This window comes from Octopus bimaculoides, chromosome 10 (genome assembly GCF_046866305.1).
Source record: "Octopus bimaculoides isolate indiv1 chromosome 10, ASM4686630v1, whole genome shotgun sequence".
Classification (NCBI taxonomy): domain Eukaryota; kingdom Metazoa; phylum Mollusca; class Cephalopoda; order Octopoda; family Octopodidae; genus Octopus; species Octopus bimaculoides.
Window position 1 is genome coordinate 75,023,653 of NC_142937.1, and position 16,543 is coordinate 75,040,195.

Below are 16,543 nucleotides of genomic sequence, written 5' to 3' on the forward strand. Positions count from 1 at the left end.
TTGAGGAGGAGGGTGAAATTACATCATGGAAATTTCCGAGGAGAGGGAGGAATTAGTTCCAGAAAGTTCCGAGGAGATGGGTGAATAACTTCCTGGAAAGTTCCAAGGAAGGGGTGGAATTACTTCGCGGAAAGTTCAAAGGAAAGGGAGGAGGCGAAGGCGCGAATTACTTACTAGAAGGTTCCAAGGAAGGGAGGAAATACTACCTGGAAAGTTCCGACGAGGGGACGAAATACATCTTAGAAAGTTCGAAGGAAATGAAGAAGGGAGAGGAAATACTTCCAGGAAAGTTCCAAGGAAGGGAATGAGGAATTATTTCCTGGAAAGTTCCGAGGATAGTTAGGACATACTTCCTGCAACGTTCCGAGGATGGTACTTACATGAAAGTTCCGATGATGAGCTACTTCCTGGAAAGCTCTGAGAATGGAACTTCCTAGAATGTTCTGAAGATTTCCTGGAAAGTTCTGGAGATGGGATACTTGTAAGACAGTTCCCAGGAAAGGGACTTCCTGGAAAGTTCCGAGGAGGGGGCGAATTACTTCATGAAAAGTTCCGAGGCCTATCAGGAAATTCCCGGGAGGAGCTACATTCTGGAAAACTCCGACTATAAACTACTTCCTGGAAAGTTCCGAGTATGACCTACCTCCTGGAAAGTTCCGAGGATGAGCTACTTCCTGGGAAGTTCCGAGGATGAGAATTCCTTCTAACCCTTCCTCCCCTTACCCCCTCAAACCCCCCTCTCTGGAATGTTGAACATTACTCCGCTTCCTCCCCGTCCCCCTTAAAATTCCTCTCTGGAATGTTTAACATACCACCACTTCCCACCTTAAATTCCCCTCTCTGGAATGTTGAACATGCTTCCCTCCACGTACCCTATCACACCCCCCTCTATAGAATGTTGAACTTCCTATCCTGCCGTTCCTCGCTTTCTCCCTTAGAATCTCCCTATCTGGAATGTTAAACATTCCTTCCTCTACTTCCCACTAATGTTGAACATACCTTACCCCCCTTAAATCCCCCTCTCTGGAATCTAGAACATTCCTTCCTCCCCTTCCCCCTCCAATCTCCCTCTCTGGAATGTTGAAATTCCTTCCTCCTCTTCCCCCAAATCCACTTTCTGGTATGTTGATCTTCCCAACCTCCTCTTCCTCCCCTTCACCCTCAAACCCCCCCTCTCTGGAATGTTGAACTTCCCTACAACCCCTTCCCCCCTCAAATCCGCCTCTCTTGAATGTTCAGCATTCCTTCCTCCCCTTCCTCCTCATATCCCCCTCTCTGGAATGTTGAACATTCTGTCCTTCCTTTACCCCACAAACACCCCTCTCTGGAATGTTATGCATTTCTTCCTCCCCTTCCCACCCTCAATTCCCCCTCTCTGGAATGTTGAACTTCCCTACCTCCCCTTCCACCCCTACACCCTCAAATCCCCCTCTCTGGAATGTTGAACATTCCTTCCTCCCCTTCCTCTTCAAATCCCCCTCTCTGGAATGTTGAACTTCCCTACCTCTCCTTCCTCCCTTCACCCTCAAATCCCCCTCTCTGGAGTGTTGAACATTCCTTCCTCCCCTTCCCCTGAAATCCCCCTCTCTGGAATGTTGAGCATTCCTTCCTCCCCTTCTCCCCATATCCCCTTTCGGGAATGCCGATCTTCCCATCCTCCCCTTCCCCCTCATTTCCCCTCTCTGGAATGTTCAACATTCTTTCCTCCCCTTCCCCCTCCAATCTACCTCTCTGGAATGTTGAACTTCCCTACCTCCCCTTCCCCCTCTCTGGAATGTTGAACATTCCTTCCTCCCCATGGTGACATAGACATTTAAATGATGATGATGATGTGCCCCCAACCATCGCTTGACAACCAATGTTGGTGTGTTAACATCTTTGTAAGGTAGCGGTTTGCCAAAAAAGACCAATAGAATTAGCACTAGACTTACAATGAAAATGTTCTGAAGTCGATTTCTTCTACTAAAACCCTTTAAGGTGATGCTCCAGCATGGCCACAATCAAATGACTGAAACAAGTAAAAGAATACGAGAATACGTACATGCATGTATATATGTGTGTATATACATATGTGTATATATATATATATATATATATATATATATATATATATATATATATATACATACATACATACATATACATACATACATATATATATATATATATATATATATATATATATATATGTGTGTGTGTGTGTGTGTGTGTGTACGTATATATATATATATATATATCAAAATCGTGATAGCACCCGTGCACTGTCACATGTAAGGACATTCAGGCGAGATCGTTGCGAGTGCCGCTGGACTGGCTCCCGTGCAGGTGGCATGTAAAAGACACCATTTTGAGCATGGCCGTTGCCAGTACTGCCTGACTGGACTTCGTGCCATTGGCTCGTACAATCACCCACTATACTCTCTGAGTGGTTGGCATTAGGAAGGGCATCCAGCTGTAGAAACTCTGCTAAATCAGATTGGAGCCTGGTGTAACCACCTGGTTCACCAGTCCTCAGTCAAATCGTCCAAGCCATGCTAGCATGGAAAGCGGACGTTAGACGATGATGATGATGATGATGATGTGTGCATGTATATATTCATATGTGTGTGTGTGTGTGTTTTTGTTTGTGTGTGTGTGTGTGTATAGAAATATATACAACTACTCTGAAATGTTAACATCTCACAATCTGTTTGTGCGTATGTATGTATGATAAGAGTTAAAATATAATAGGAAATAAACACTAATATTTGGTTTCAGTAAGTAAATGTCATATATAAATGTTAACTTGTGCATATTTGATACCACTGATATATAAATAAACCATATTTTATTCATTGCTGTTTTTAACAATACAAAGAACATCTTTTCTTCATTCAACAAATGCAACATACCATAATTACACTTTGAAACATGTAATTCTTTTAAAATCTGACAAAAATAAGAATAATTTCATTTAAATTGTTTATTTTATCTATCCTCTGTTTTAAACTCTTCTTTAGTTTTATTTATGCATTAAGTTTCTGCAGAATTCCTTTTATGATGATAAAATGTTCTATGTATGAAAGAAGATGATATTGCATAGACACTTTTCATAGGAGCAGTTGGTTGGAAAATGTACATATATTGTTTTTATGTACATTTATTGTATTTTAGTGTTATATTAATCATCCCAAAATTTAATTTCGCAAATTAACATCGATAATAGTTGACGAAAATTTCCTTTTTTCTAGAGTGATTTGTCCATTTTTGAGGATCTTGTAAAGAAAATAAAACAAGAGAAAGAGAGAAGAATAAGTGAGAGAGAAATGCTGTAAAATTTTTGAGAGAAAAGTCAAGGAAAAGAACCAGTAAAGGAAAGAAAGAAAAAAACTGTGTGGGAGAATAAAGGAAAGAGAACATAAGAGAAAGAAAAGGTTAGTGCATGAAAGAGAAAGAAATACAGTGCAAGTTAACACATACATATTAAATATACAGGAAGACTTCCAACCACGTTTCGTGGTTCACTACCTCAACGCCTCTTTTATAGGATCCAGTGGCTAAAGATATCATCAGGAGGAACCACGTCTGGTCTTGGCCCTTACTCTTCTACCGTTTTTGATGTGGCAGGGACCCCTCTTCAGAGATGTCTTCAGCTCTGGTGTTGAGTGCGATTTTTTTTCCTCCTTTATTCTTTGGCCTTTTGTTCTTTGGTTTCTTTGATGCAGCATCAACAAATGTCAGTAGGTGAATGACTATCCTGCCAAATTTCCTTTTAAATACTCACTATTAGGCTCCAGCAGCCAGCACTAGCTAACTGTCACATGACACTGTCTAAGCTTCAACTGACCCATGGAGGGGAAGAACACGTGGTTTTGGTCTGCATCCTCTCTAAACCTACCTTCCAACAGCATCATGTTAGCTTCAGTTCCAGCAGCCAAAGTTGACTAGCTGTCTGGTGGTACAAGCCTTCGAACCAGCAAGGGGGCATGCAATGAACGAGACTGCTCCCTTGGCTCGCCTGTCAAGCCAGCCTCACCTAGCAATGCTATTTCCCAGCCATGTTATGGCTGTCGAGCCATTTTGGGTTTTCTCATTTCAGCCATATTTAGAAGCTGGCTTTGTCGACTGCCGCCTGTATCCTCCTTATTACTTTTCTCAGCTCTGAGCTCACAAATGCAAACCTTTATATCATATGTGTGTTTTGTGTGTGTATTTGGAACTAATACTACACTCCATGGGTATTCTGAGTTTCTCACCTTCCATCATTCTCATTCTGTCTCTCACTCTCTCTCAAACACACAAAAACATTCAGTTCTTTTATTCTTTTGAAATCTGACAAAAATAAGAATAATTTCCATCATACATAGAACATTTTATCTGCATCAAAGGAATTCTGGAGAAACTTAATGCATCAATAAAACTAAAGAAGAGTTTAAAACAGAGGTTAGATAACATAAATATTTTAAATAAAATTATTCTTATTTTTGTCAGATTTAAGGGACAAAAGCTAGAACAACATTTAGTTGAGCAAATCGGTACTAATTCTTTGTAAGCTTAGTATTTATTCTATTGGTTTCCTTTGCCATTCATCCTTTTTGGGGTTGATAAATTGAGTACCAGTTAAGCACTGGAGTCAGTTTAATCCACTTAATTCTGACCCAAAATTGCTGGCCTTGTGCCAAAATTTGAAACCGATATAATTGACTGCAACCTTCCCTTAAATTTGGGGGCTTGTGTCTATGTTAGGAATCGATATTCTTTGAAGGTAACTTTAAATGAGTGGCTGTGTGGTAAGTAGCTTGCTTACCAACCACATGGTCCCAGGTTCAGTCCCACTGCGTGGCACCTATAGCCTCGGGCCAACCAAAGCCTTGTGAGTGGATTTGGTAGATGGAAACTGAAAGAAGCCCGTCGTATATATGTATATATATATATATATATGTATATGTGTTTGTGTGTATGTGTTTGTCCCTCCACCATCGCTTGACAACCGATGCTGGTGTGTTTACGTCTCCGTAACTTAGTTGTTCGGCAAAAAGAGACCGATAGAATAAGTACTAGGCTTACAAAGAATAAGTCCTGGGGTCGATTTTCTCGACTAAAGGCGATGCTCCAGCATGGCCACAGTCAAATGACTGAAACAAGTAAAAGAGTATTCTGCAGTTGATAAAATGAAGTACCTGTTAAATACTGAGGTCCAATGTAATAAAGAATAGTCTTCTCTTTCATACCTGAGGCCTTTTGCCTCATTAAAAATTGGAAAAAAATGTTAATTCTTGATACTATACTGCTGCTCTTGTTTACACTTGATCTTTTAATATATTTTTAATATATTCTAAACATTAAATAAGACTACATGTACTAAAATAGCAGTTATATAGCAGGTGACATCACACAATAATTTGATATCTATTAATTCTCTTATTCTGCGCTAACATTTATATACAGGTATATCAGTTTATATAATTAGAGATTTCGTTACTAAATAATTCAGGAAGTTATTGTAAATGTACACTTCCAAAGACTGAACTGCAGCAGTCAAAAGACATGTTAGGTGTCTCCTGTTCTTGTAAGTGCACTGCACTTTGAAACAAATCAAAAAATTAAAACAAAACAAAAAAAGGTTAAAAAATGTAGAAATGATATCAGACATCTTTTAATATAATTTTTCTTCCACCATTTATCTGATTATATTTTGGAACATTTATTTCAAGATATCATGAAGCATATCTGAAAATACTTCAATAAGAGAACAAGAATGAAAATTAAACCAAATAATAATAATAAAAAAAAAATGATGGGAAATATTAAAAAGTAAGGACAAAAATAATGGATAGAAAGTAAGAAGGAACTATAGGGCAAACAAATGTCCTTAATGCCAATAAAAACTGTCTAAAAAAAAATGTAGTGGAACTGGAACAATGGCCAGGTCAGAGATGTACAACGGAAATCTTTGACACTTTATTCTATATCATCATAAAATAAAACAAAAGAAAAAGTAAAAGTCTTTGGTAGCTTCTAAAAGAATTCTTTCATGATGTAATTATTATTTGTACAAATATTGGTCCAAATATTTGTATGTGTATGCATATATATATATGTGTATGTATATATATGCACAAAAGTACACACACATATATGTATGTATGAATGTGGATTTCATCTTGACTCAATACATACATACAAACATACATATATTTATATGTGTGTGTGTGTGTGCGTGCGTGTGTGTGTGTGTATGCATGTGTGTGTGTAGGTACAGGTGTGCCTGTGTGGCAAGAAGCTTCCTTCCCAACCACATGGTTCCAAGTTCAGTCCCACTGTGTGGCACTTTGGACAAGCATATTCTACAATATCCTCAGGCTGACTAAAGCCTTGTGAGTGGATTTGGTAGACAGAAGCTGAAAGAAGCCCATCGTATATGCGTGTATATATATCTATGTGTCTGTGTTTGTTTCCCCCATCACAGTTTGATAACTGGTGTTGGTGTGTTTACATCTCCAAAACTTCATGGTTCAGCAAAAGAGACCAATAGAATAAGTACTAGGTCAAATTGTTCGACTAAATCCCTTCAAGGTGGTGCTCCAGCAAAGCCACAGTCAAACGACTGAACTGACTAGCAAAATACACACACACACACAGATATATATATATATATAAATTATAAATAAAGGTATCTAAGAGATACCAACATGCTTGAAATAGCAGTCAAAACTTGACTCTAAAAACACATCAAGTATTCAATACAGCACAAGGTGAAAAGATAAATAGAGAAATAAAGCTAGCAAAAATTGGATGTGTGTATGTGTGTGTATATATATGTGTGTGCGTGTCTTTGTTAGTCATTGAATCACCAACCACTTGACAACTGGTGTTAGTTTTTCTACATCTTTGTAACCTAGTAGTTTGACAAAAGGGTTTGATATATTAAGTACCAGAATTTTAAAAACAAATAAGTTGTGTGTCAATGTCGAACTGTGATAACACAATAAATTGCAGTAGCATTAAATAAAAATATTTATACAGGTTTTTCCTTTCCTAAAGTGTTTATTTATATAGGGTTGGATTGATTGGATAGTCTATGTTCAGTCCACAGCAGGACTAAGGTCTCAGCATGTTCTCTCCACCAACCATGGTCTCATTTGTATGCTGAGAATTTGAGCTTTGGATCATACTGGTTTGATAAGCCTACTTTGCCACACTTGCTCAACATAGCTTGGCAGAGGGGTGCAGTTTGTTTTTTATTATACTCATAACCAGGAGATCTTATGTCAATCATACATACATATATACATACATACATAAATTACACCTTATTTTTAAACATTTGAGAAAGTATAAAAAATGAGAACAGGAACTTTCATAAAACATTAACTATATGACAATCACCAGTCATTTTAGAAAGGAGACATTGAATAATCTAGTCTAGACCTTTTAGCATTTAAACTGGCTATATCTGGCCCAAATCTTCTATCTGTTTTATGTTCAAACTGGCCATATCTGGCGTCTGACACGTACTCTACAATGTCATTCTAAAAATAAACAATCACATCATTGAAACCTTCAGGCTATGAGATAATGGATGATTAATTCAAAACAATGTAAATAAATAACCATTATCCTTGACAGATTAATTTGAATACTAAAGGGTTAAATGCAATGTTTGAATTAAAGAGATGACCATGGTTGAAATGCCTCCCGCCCTATCTCAGATTGACCTGAATTGAAATAAGCATGTGGCTAAACAACTACATTGGACTGCAAACCTACATGTGGTTTGCCTGCGAACCCACTTGTAGCTTGCCTGTTATCTTATCAGCATGGCCATCTACAGGTCTATGTAGAGATGACAGAAATATCTTATTTACATTTGTATTTTAAAGCATTTATAGAAAAAAGTTTTATCCAAAGGGTTTACTCAATTCCTTCTTTTTTCTATTTTAGTACATATAAATTTTGAAAACTTTAAAAATCTTATTCAGAAGCATTTCAAAAACATATAGATAATAGCTAAATCACAACTACATTCTTTATTCAGAGAAGTTCTTATAAATTTAATATATTTTTTCAATAATTTCTTCTTTTTTTTTTATTTCATCTTGTTTTTTTTTAGAAAAGAAGTGTACAAGCTGAAAATGTGAGTGGCCTGGTATTAATTCATGAAAGTGAGATTTTGTTTTCTTTTTCTCATTCTTTTTTCACTTTTTTATTTTTGCATCTGTTTACTTCAATATTGAAAATTTACATAATCATTCTTATAAAAAAGAAACAAATAAAGAATACATAAAGACAAAAATAAAGGCATTTATAAAACAAAAAAAAATTATATTTATCTCAGTTGACATTTTAAAATGGTAATAGGAAAAAAAAACATACATTCCAGTTGTAAACATTCGAGTTCATGCTTTTTAATTTCTTGGAGCTGTTTATTTCAACAGCTCAAATCATTTCTAAAACGAGTGTTCAGTTGAAAAGAAACCTTGTAAAGATATTCATTCTAGACTAAACTGTATTCCTACATATTAATCTTTCCAATAAATGCTTTTTTAAAAATTTTTTTACATGATATTTACTTTTTCAAATAAATGGCACATTTTGTAAATAAGACAACCAAATAAATAAATCTGATATATATTTTTGTTCTCTAGATTGTTTTCCCATTTACACATGGAGCGTCTTTCATATTTCTCAATGCTGTAAATATATTCAGAAAGGATGTAATGTACGAATCTAGGACAGCATGCTTGCTTACAGATTAATTTAAATATTGATTTCTTATAATGGCACAAGTCTACAAAGTGAAAATGACAGTTTGAATTCCAATATTGTGCAACTACTACTTGTTTTACTGACCCTGCATAGAAGAAATGCATTGACATCTGTAGCAGGAATTGAAATTAGAATAAATATATAAAGAATGCTGTATATTTCCTTAAATAATTAAAAACTGCCAGTTACATGGCATGTATGGATTTTATGTGGACTCATCCATTTTTTCTTATATATATTGTGCTTAAAATAAACAGGCAAACGCAGTTGATTCCATCACTACAGGATCACAGTTGATGTTGTTACTCCTTCTCATACGTTCTGCTGTTGGTTGAGCTTCTGCTACGGTGAGACAGAAATTCACAGTTTACAGCTATTTGATCCTGGTTCCTATACCGATGCATATGAAATAAGCAAACTACAAAACTTGACAGAATATAACACGATAGAATTAAATGCTGGAGTGGCGTGTGTGTGTGTGTGTGGGGGGGGTATTTGATTTGATGATTCACCATTCATGCCACAATTGATCCCTGACACAACTGAGCCATGCTACTACAGTGCTATATCTCTATTGAGCTCTATCAAAGTAGATTCCTGGTATTACAGAGCTCTACACTACTACAAACCTATAGTACCACATCACCCTGCAACCTCAGCCCTGGCACTGCTAAGGCATACTGTAGTATTCTACCTCAACTGAGAGACATGTTTCTTACAGCCATTCTACCACAGTACTCTGAAACTTTATACTCCTACTGCAATATATCTCTGCCACTATACAGTAAGCCATGCTGCTAGAGATGCTTTTTATTACAAATACATCCCACTTTCTAGCCTTGAGTGAACCACATGGCTCGGTTGTTAGAGCATCAGGCTCACAATCATGAGGTATTGAGTTCAATTCCCAGACCGAGCTGTGTGTTGCGTTCATAAGCAAGACACTTTATTTCATGTTGCTCCAGTTCACTCAGCTGTGGAAACGAGCTGTGACATCACAAGAGTTCAGGCTCAATTCAGATGGCTATGTGAAACTGCTGGAGGTTGTGATCAAATACTGGCTGGAGAGGGTTGCTGCAGGATTCGGTTCTTTGTCATACTTCCAAAAAGAGTCAGAAGTGGTTGTCTGAAAATATTTTCGACTTCAACAGCCTCAACTTCTGGCCTCCCAACTCTTTCGATTGTAACCCTATGGATCAGGAGGTGAGAGTCATGGTTTAGAAAGACACCAACCTGTCTTCCTGCAAGTCAATGCAGAACTGATCAAGAAGGTGTTTGGAAAACTTAAACAGTGGGAAAGACATACGTCAGGTTCCAGATACATCTTGAGATCATGGTGGAAGCTGAGGGCTGCTACTTTGAGTTAACTCTTATCCCTCAGCCACAATCTAGTTGAAATATTTTTTTTAATACTTTTATTTTTCGATGGGATATTGTGTTTTCTTTTCTTTTTATGTAAAATGTAAAATTTAGCCTAAACACTGTAAGTATGCACTTCTTCTATTTTTTGATTATTGTAAATCTTCCACTGAGGAGGGAGCCCGTTTCCAACAAAGATGCAAGGCACCGTCTTTGGGATGTAATTAACACAGACAAATTCACATTTGGAACTTGCATATTTTTACTGTTCCACTCACAGACTGCATTTGTAATGTACGAATTAGCTGGTCGATTTCTCTTTCTGAAAATCCCAGTTTATCCAGATTCTCCTTTAAGCATTTACTAACAAAACCTAGTGCTCCAATTATTATTGGTATGAATATGAATTCATAGTCTGAGTATAGAAGCTGGAGGTTTCAAAGCAGTTGTCCATAGATATCCTCTTTTTCTTTTATTTTCAAATGGATATTCATATTTGCAGGGCAGCTGACCTTTATGATGGTACATACCTTTGCCCCTCTGGCCCAAACAACAACATCCAGCCTGTTATGTTTACACTTGATAGAAGTTTTGATGGAAATATTCTACCAGTATTCCTTGGGTTGGTGTTTATGAATATATTCCATAACAGAGGGATTTTCTAAGCTTATTTCTGAACAGTCTTCTTTGCGGATGGCATTGTAAATTGTTTTAGCAACAACATCGTACCACAAACGGAGGTAGTACTGTGAAATCATTTTATGACAGCTTCTAATCACTTGCGTGATATCTTCCACAGAAACATGACATAGCCTGTACATGGAGTTGCACCTTAAGATTACAAGAGCGTCATTGTCTCTCTTGTTCACACAGGTACTTTGTGGCAATCTCCTGTTTCTCGAAGTGTGATGCGATGTTGTGTTCTTGTATCCAAGAGAGGTTGCGCTTTGTGTCAATTCTACTGTTTTCTTCAAGCTTCGGGGCAACATACCCATGCATAATCTTTTTTTCATATGCTGAGTGCTTTCCATCCAGGTCTTCTCTGAGATAAGACAGCCCAGCTGTTTTGGGGCTGTATAAGAGATCAGGAAGAGAGTGCTTCTTGAGGAGCTATGTATGTATGTATGTATGTATGTGTGCATGTATGTATTTATATATGTATGTGCGTGTGTGTGCTGTAAGTGTATGTATGTATGTATGTATATATACTTCACTCAGAATACAAACAATATTTTGGCTGTGGACTGCGATTAAGTGAAAAGTTATGTTTTTATTTTTGTTATTTTCTTCCCAGCAGGTGGTCGCAATTTGTTTTTATATCTACATAACAAAATAGTTTCGTTTTGATTTGTTTGTTTTCGTCCATTTCACATTATGTATATTTTTTTACGCGGAAATATTGGTTTAAATATATTTTATATATTTAAAGTTTATATTTAATAGATATAGATCTACATTAATTTATCTCCATGTCATAGGCGATTGATGTCTGATAGTTAAAGGGATATGTGATTCTATTGGTTTACATTTAGTTCGTTTTAATTACGTCTTTTTTTAAATGTTTTAAGTACGTTAGTGGGTGTTTTTGTCAATTTTACATTATTTATATGATTTTTTAAGTGAAACTATTCATTTAAATATATCTCATATAATTAAGGTTCATGTTTGATAGATATTAGTCTTAATTGGCTTATTTGCATGTTGTTTTAAGATTATTGAAGCCTGATAGTTACAATTACATGTTATTCCGTTAGTTTATACTGTGTGCGTTTTAATTATATTTCGGTTTTTGAAATGTTAATTTATGTTCTTTAATTATTCTATACGTTTACATTTCTAGGTTGACTATTCTTGAAAGTTATTATTATTTTCTGTTTTACGTATTAGCAATGTGTTTTTGTTTATGTTCAATAACGTTTTATGTTTAGTTTACCAATTCGTTTTAATGGTCTGTTTTTAAGTTCTATAATTCTTAAGGTGGCAATATTCATTTTGGGAATATTTCTCTGTTTTCTACATGTAGTTGTATAACCCACTTTCTACTATACTGGTGACCCCCGACGTGATTCGATCACGCAGCCCGCTGAGCTGCAATAACCCACTTTCAACTAAAGTGGTGACCCCCGACGAAGAAAAAACGGAACGCTGAACTCCAGGCTATCAACTTAAACAACATTTATTGAGGTGGTAATGATATATACATCTTTAGTTCTTGTTGTTACAGCTCTGTGTGTATGAGCATAGTTGTTGGGACGTTGTTCTATAGATGTGAGCGAGCTGTCGAGCGTAGTCCGAAAGATGTAGAGAGACAGCTTAAACACACGTCCATGCTCAATCGCTGGCCAGCAAGAAAGAGAATGAATTGAGCGGGAACGCTTGCTTGTTTAATTCTACGCATGCGTGAGACTACGCATGCGCACGGCGTTACTACATAGTTTTTAAATTGTGTGCTTTTTAACTATAGATATGTAATGATTAATATGTGACATTTAATGATTGTTTCGTAACAATAAGCAAATGTAACGGATAAATTGCATTCCTGCTTCTTGTCTGTCAAGTTTCAGGCAGCGTTTATAACTTCAAGGTTGTTCACAACAGCCGAATTAAATGATTCTGCACAGGAATCGAAACCATGAGGTTATTCATTAGGCAGCTGACGATGAATGTATAAATCTGCTAGGTCTACAGGAAATAACAGACAAGTCTCTCAACTCACACCCTATTGCATTAAAAAAAAGATGGATAAATTGAACAATGTAATCCTTAAATACATGTCCAAAGGGAGAATGATCGTGGAATCTAAGTTTATGGGGAAAGGAGAGACAAAGAGGGCAAAAGAAAACAGGCAAGATAAGGTGTCTTAGAAGTGAAGCAATAAAACCAGAACTTTGGCATTGAATAGATAGTAAAAGATGTACAAAATAAAACAAGAACTAAAAACTACACAATTAGGGTTGACAGCCAAGATAAGTAAATTTTGGTAACATTCAGAACAAAGGCAGTGAATATTACCATGCATAAAACTGCTGCGTGAAAAAAGTATACAAATGTAAATGAATGAAAAAAAACGAGCAAAAAAATGTAAATAAAATAAATGATAAAACAATGGAATATAAAATACAGAACAGTAACATTCAAAAGAAAAGCAGTGGAGATTAACATATAAAACTGTCGCATGAAAGTATAAAAAATAACAAAAAGCATGACAAATATAGGAAAACACTGTATCGAATTAAAAAGTTATTTTAAAAAACATGTATATATGTATGAATAAACTATATGCATATAGATACATAAACAACGGAATGTATGTATCTATGTAAATATGTCATTGTTCAGTTTTATTTCAAGATTTCTTGCCAATAGAGAAGGAGCCCGTCTCTAACCTAGATTCAAGGCTCCTTCAGTGGAATTTCAGCATCAACAACAGTGTATTTTTGCATGTATGTATGTATGTGTGCAGGTTTGTATATATTGCTTTATGTGTGTATTGTCATGCATATATTTGCATATCTAGACATATTCATATATTTAAATGATAAACATCTGGAAAGTTTTTCTGATATTTTACAGTTCCAGTGATGGAATGGATCTGTAGTCTTCGAATTAGCTTTCTCCTTTCTGATTTTGAGAAGCCTAACTTCTCAAGACTGATGTTTAGGCAGTATGTTACATATCCCAGGGCCTAATAATTACAGGTATAAACCTGAACTTGTAATCTGGATAGAGTAACTGCAGATTTCTCAATAGTTCAGTGTAGGTGTTTTCTTTTTTACTGATCTTCAGCTTTATGTTAACATTCACTGAGCAGCTAATTTCCACAACTGTTCAGAGATTCTCTTCTTTATCCCAAATCATTATGTGTATGTATGTATGTGTGTATGTATGTATGTATGTATGTATGTCTGTATGCATGTATGTATGTTTGTATGTATGTATGTTTGTATGTATGTATGTATAGCATTTTAACATTCAACTCTGTTTCATATGTTATTTATCTTTTCATAGACATTTAATATTGTTACATTGTTGAAGACGTTGTCTTGGGATTCTCTTGGACTACATACTTAGAAATAATGTGTATTAACTCCTTGAAAGCTTTGGTCCATTTGGCAATTTCTCTAAACACATAAGGGTAATGGGTAAAGACCCCGCTTCAGTTGTGAATGACCATGGGATTGCACCTAGAAAGTTCCCCTTCAAGGCACAAGTCTGGACAAGGTTGTTTATGGAAGACCAGCAGTCACACATGCATACAAGACCGATACAACTTAGCACCAGTAACATCACAATTCATTTCTACAGCTGACTGAAATAGATTGCCTTGCTCAAGAACAGAACACACAGCCCAGTCTGAGAATCGAACTCACTACTTCGTGATTGTAAGCCGGATGATCTAACCACTGAGGCATGTGCCTTCACTACAAACATATAAACAATCTAAATTAGTAGAAGAGTGATTATGTAGTTTATTCACCTGCTAGAAAAAGCAAACCACTCTCCTTGAAATGACATCATGCTGTCTTATTAAAGGAAGGACACATTGGATTGCGTAGTACTTGGGTGGTCATGACTGGAATGCCAGCAAACAACTGTAAACGTTTCTTTAAGATATTAAGGTAAAAATTAGATATGTTAGTGGCAGAATGTGAAAGTGTAGACATGGCCGTGGGGTTAGGAAGTTTTTGCTGTGCAACAAGGTTGTTTTGAGTTCAAATCCTTCAGCAGGATGCCTTGGGCAAGTTTCCTCGTCTATGGCTCTGGGGTGTTTATGCTTTGCAAAGAAATCTGGCAGATGGAATCTGTTGGAAGCCTATTATACACCCACCCACCTATACACACACACCACAAACTTGCACATACATACATATATGTCTGTCTGTCTGTCTTTATGTATGTATGTATGCATTATGTATGTACGTATGTATGTATGTATGTATGTATGTATGTATGTATGTATAAGCAAATATAAGCAAAGTGGCTAGTTAGAAAATCTCTATAAGAGAAAAAGTAGTAACTATACTGAGAAGTAATGTTTATCACTACTTCGACATGGCTGTTCCATATATACTGCTTTTAACCCCAGCAGGAATCGTCCTCCAGCTAGTTATCAAGGCAATCTGCATATGATATATATTGCAGGCAGGGGAGTGAATCACTACCATCTTCTAGCAATTATGAGGGGAAAACCAGACAGTCAGGTTTCGAGCTATTTGTGTTCATTCTCAGTGGTGGATACCCACAGGGGTTCACTCCCCTGCTTGCAATATATATCAGGTGCAGATTGCATCGATAACCAGCTGGGGGAGGCTTCCTCCTGGATGTAAAAATGGTAGTAACAGAGCAGCTATGTTAAAGTGGCAATAAACATTACTTCTATGTATATATATATATATATATATATATATATATATATATATATACACAGGGTGACCCAAAAAACAGACCACACAAATCTTTGAATAAAACTGTTAGAATAAAACAATGCAGAGGGTTAGATCGAGATGAACAGTGGTTCCAACAAGACAAGCGTCACTCCACCACACATCAAATGACTCCCTAGCCTGGCTGAGAGAGCGATTTCAAGAGAGACTGATCAGCAGGAAGTGTGACATTGAGTGGGCACCGTATTCACTGGACTTGAACCCAGCCTAGATTTTTATCTGTTGGGGTATCTCAAGGTAATGTTTACCAGAACAAACTTCAAACGATTGGTGAACTGAATGCAACAATCACAGGAGAAATCAGGGAAATCCGCAAAGAGGAATGTGTTCAAGTAATTGACAATTTAGCATGACGCATGCCATTTGGAGCATATTTTGAAAAGAACATGACTTTTATGCAAAGGGAATGGTCATACACAGGCCGGAGTTTAAGTCAAGTAAATTTCAAGAAATTTGCAGGACCTTTGTGGGATTTAATAAAATTTTGATGAGTTCTGTATTTTGGGGGGGTCACCCTGTATATATATATACATATATATATATATATATATATATATATATATATATATATATATATATATATACATATATATATATATAATGCATTGGAGCATATTTTGAAAAGAACATGACTTTTATGCAAAGGGAATGGTCATACATAGGCCGAAGTTTAAGTCAAGTAAATTTCAAGAAATTTGCAGGACCTTTGTGGGATTTAATAAAATTTTTATGAGTTCTGTATTTTTGGGGGTCACCCTGTATATATATATATATATATATATATATATATATATATATATATATATATATATATATATACAGATATATATATAATGCAAAAGAGTTAGGGGTTGAGGATTCAACCCACTAAGGGATAGTTACAAAATATATAAATTAATTCAATGGAATTCACTGTCTGCAAGTCGCTGGATACCGCATATTCTCCTCCATTTTCTTATTGCTATATATATATATATATATATATCATCATC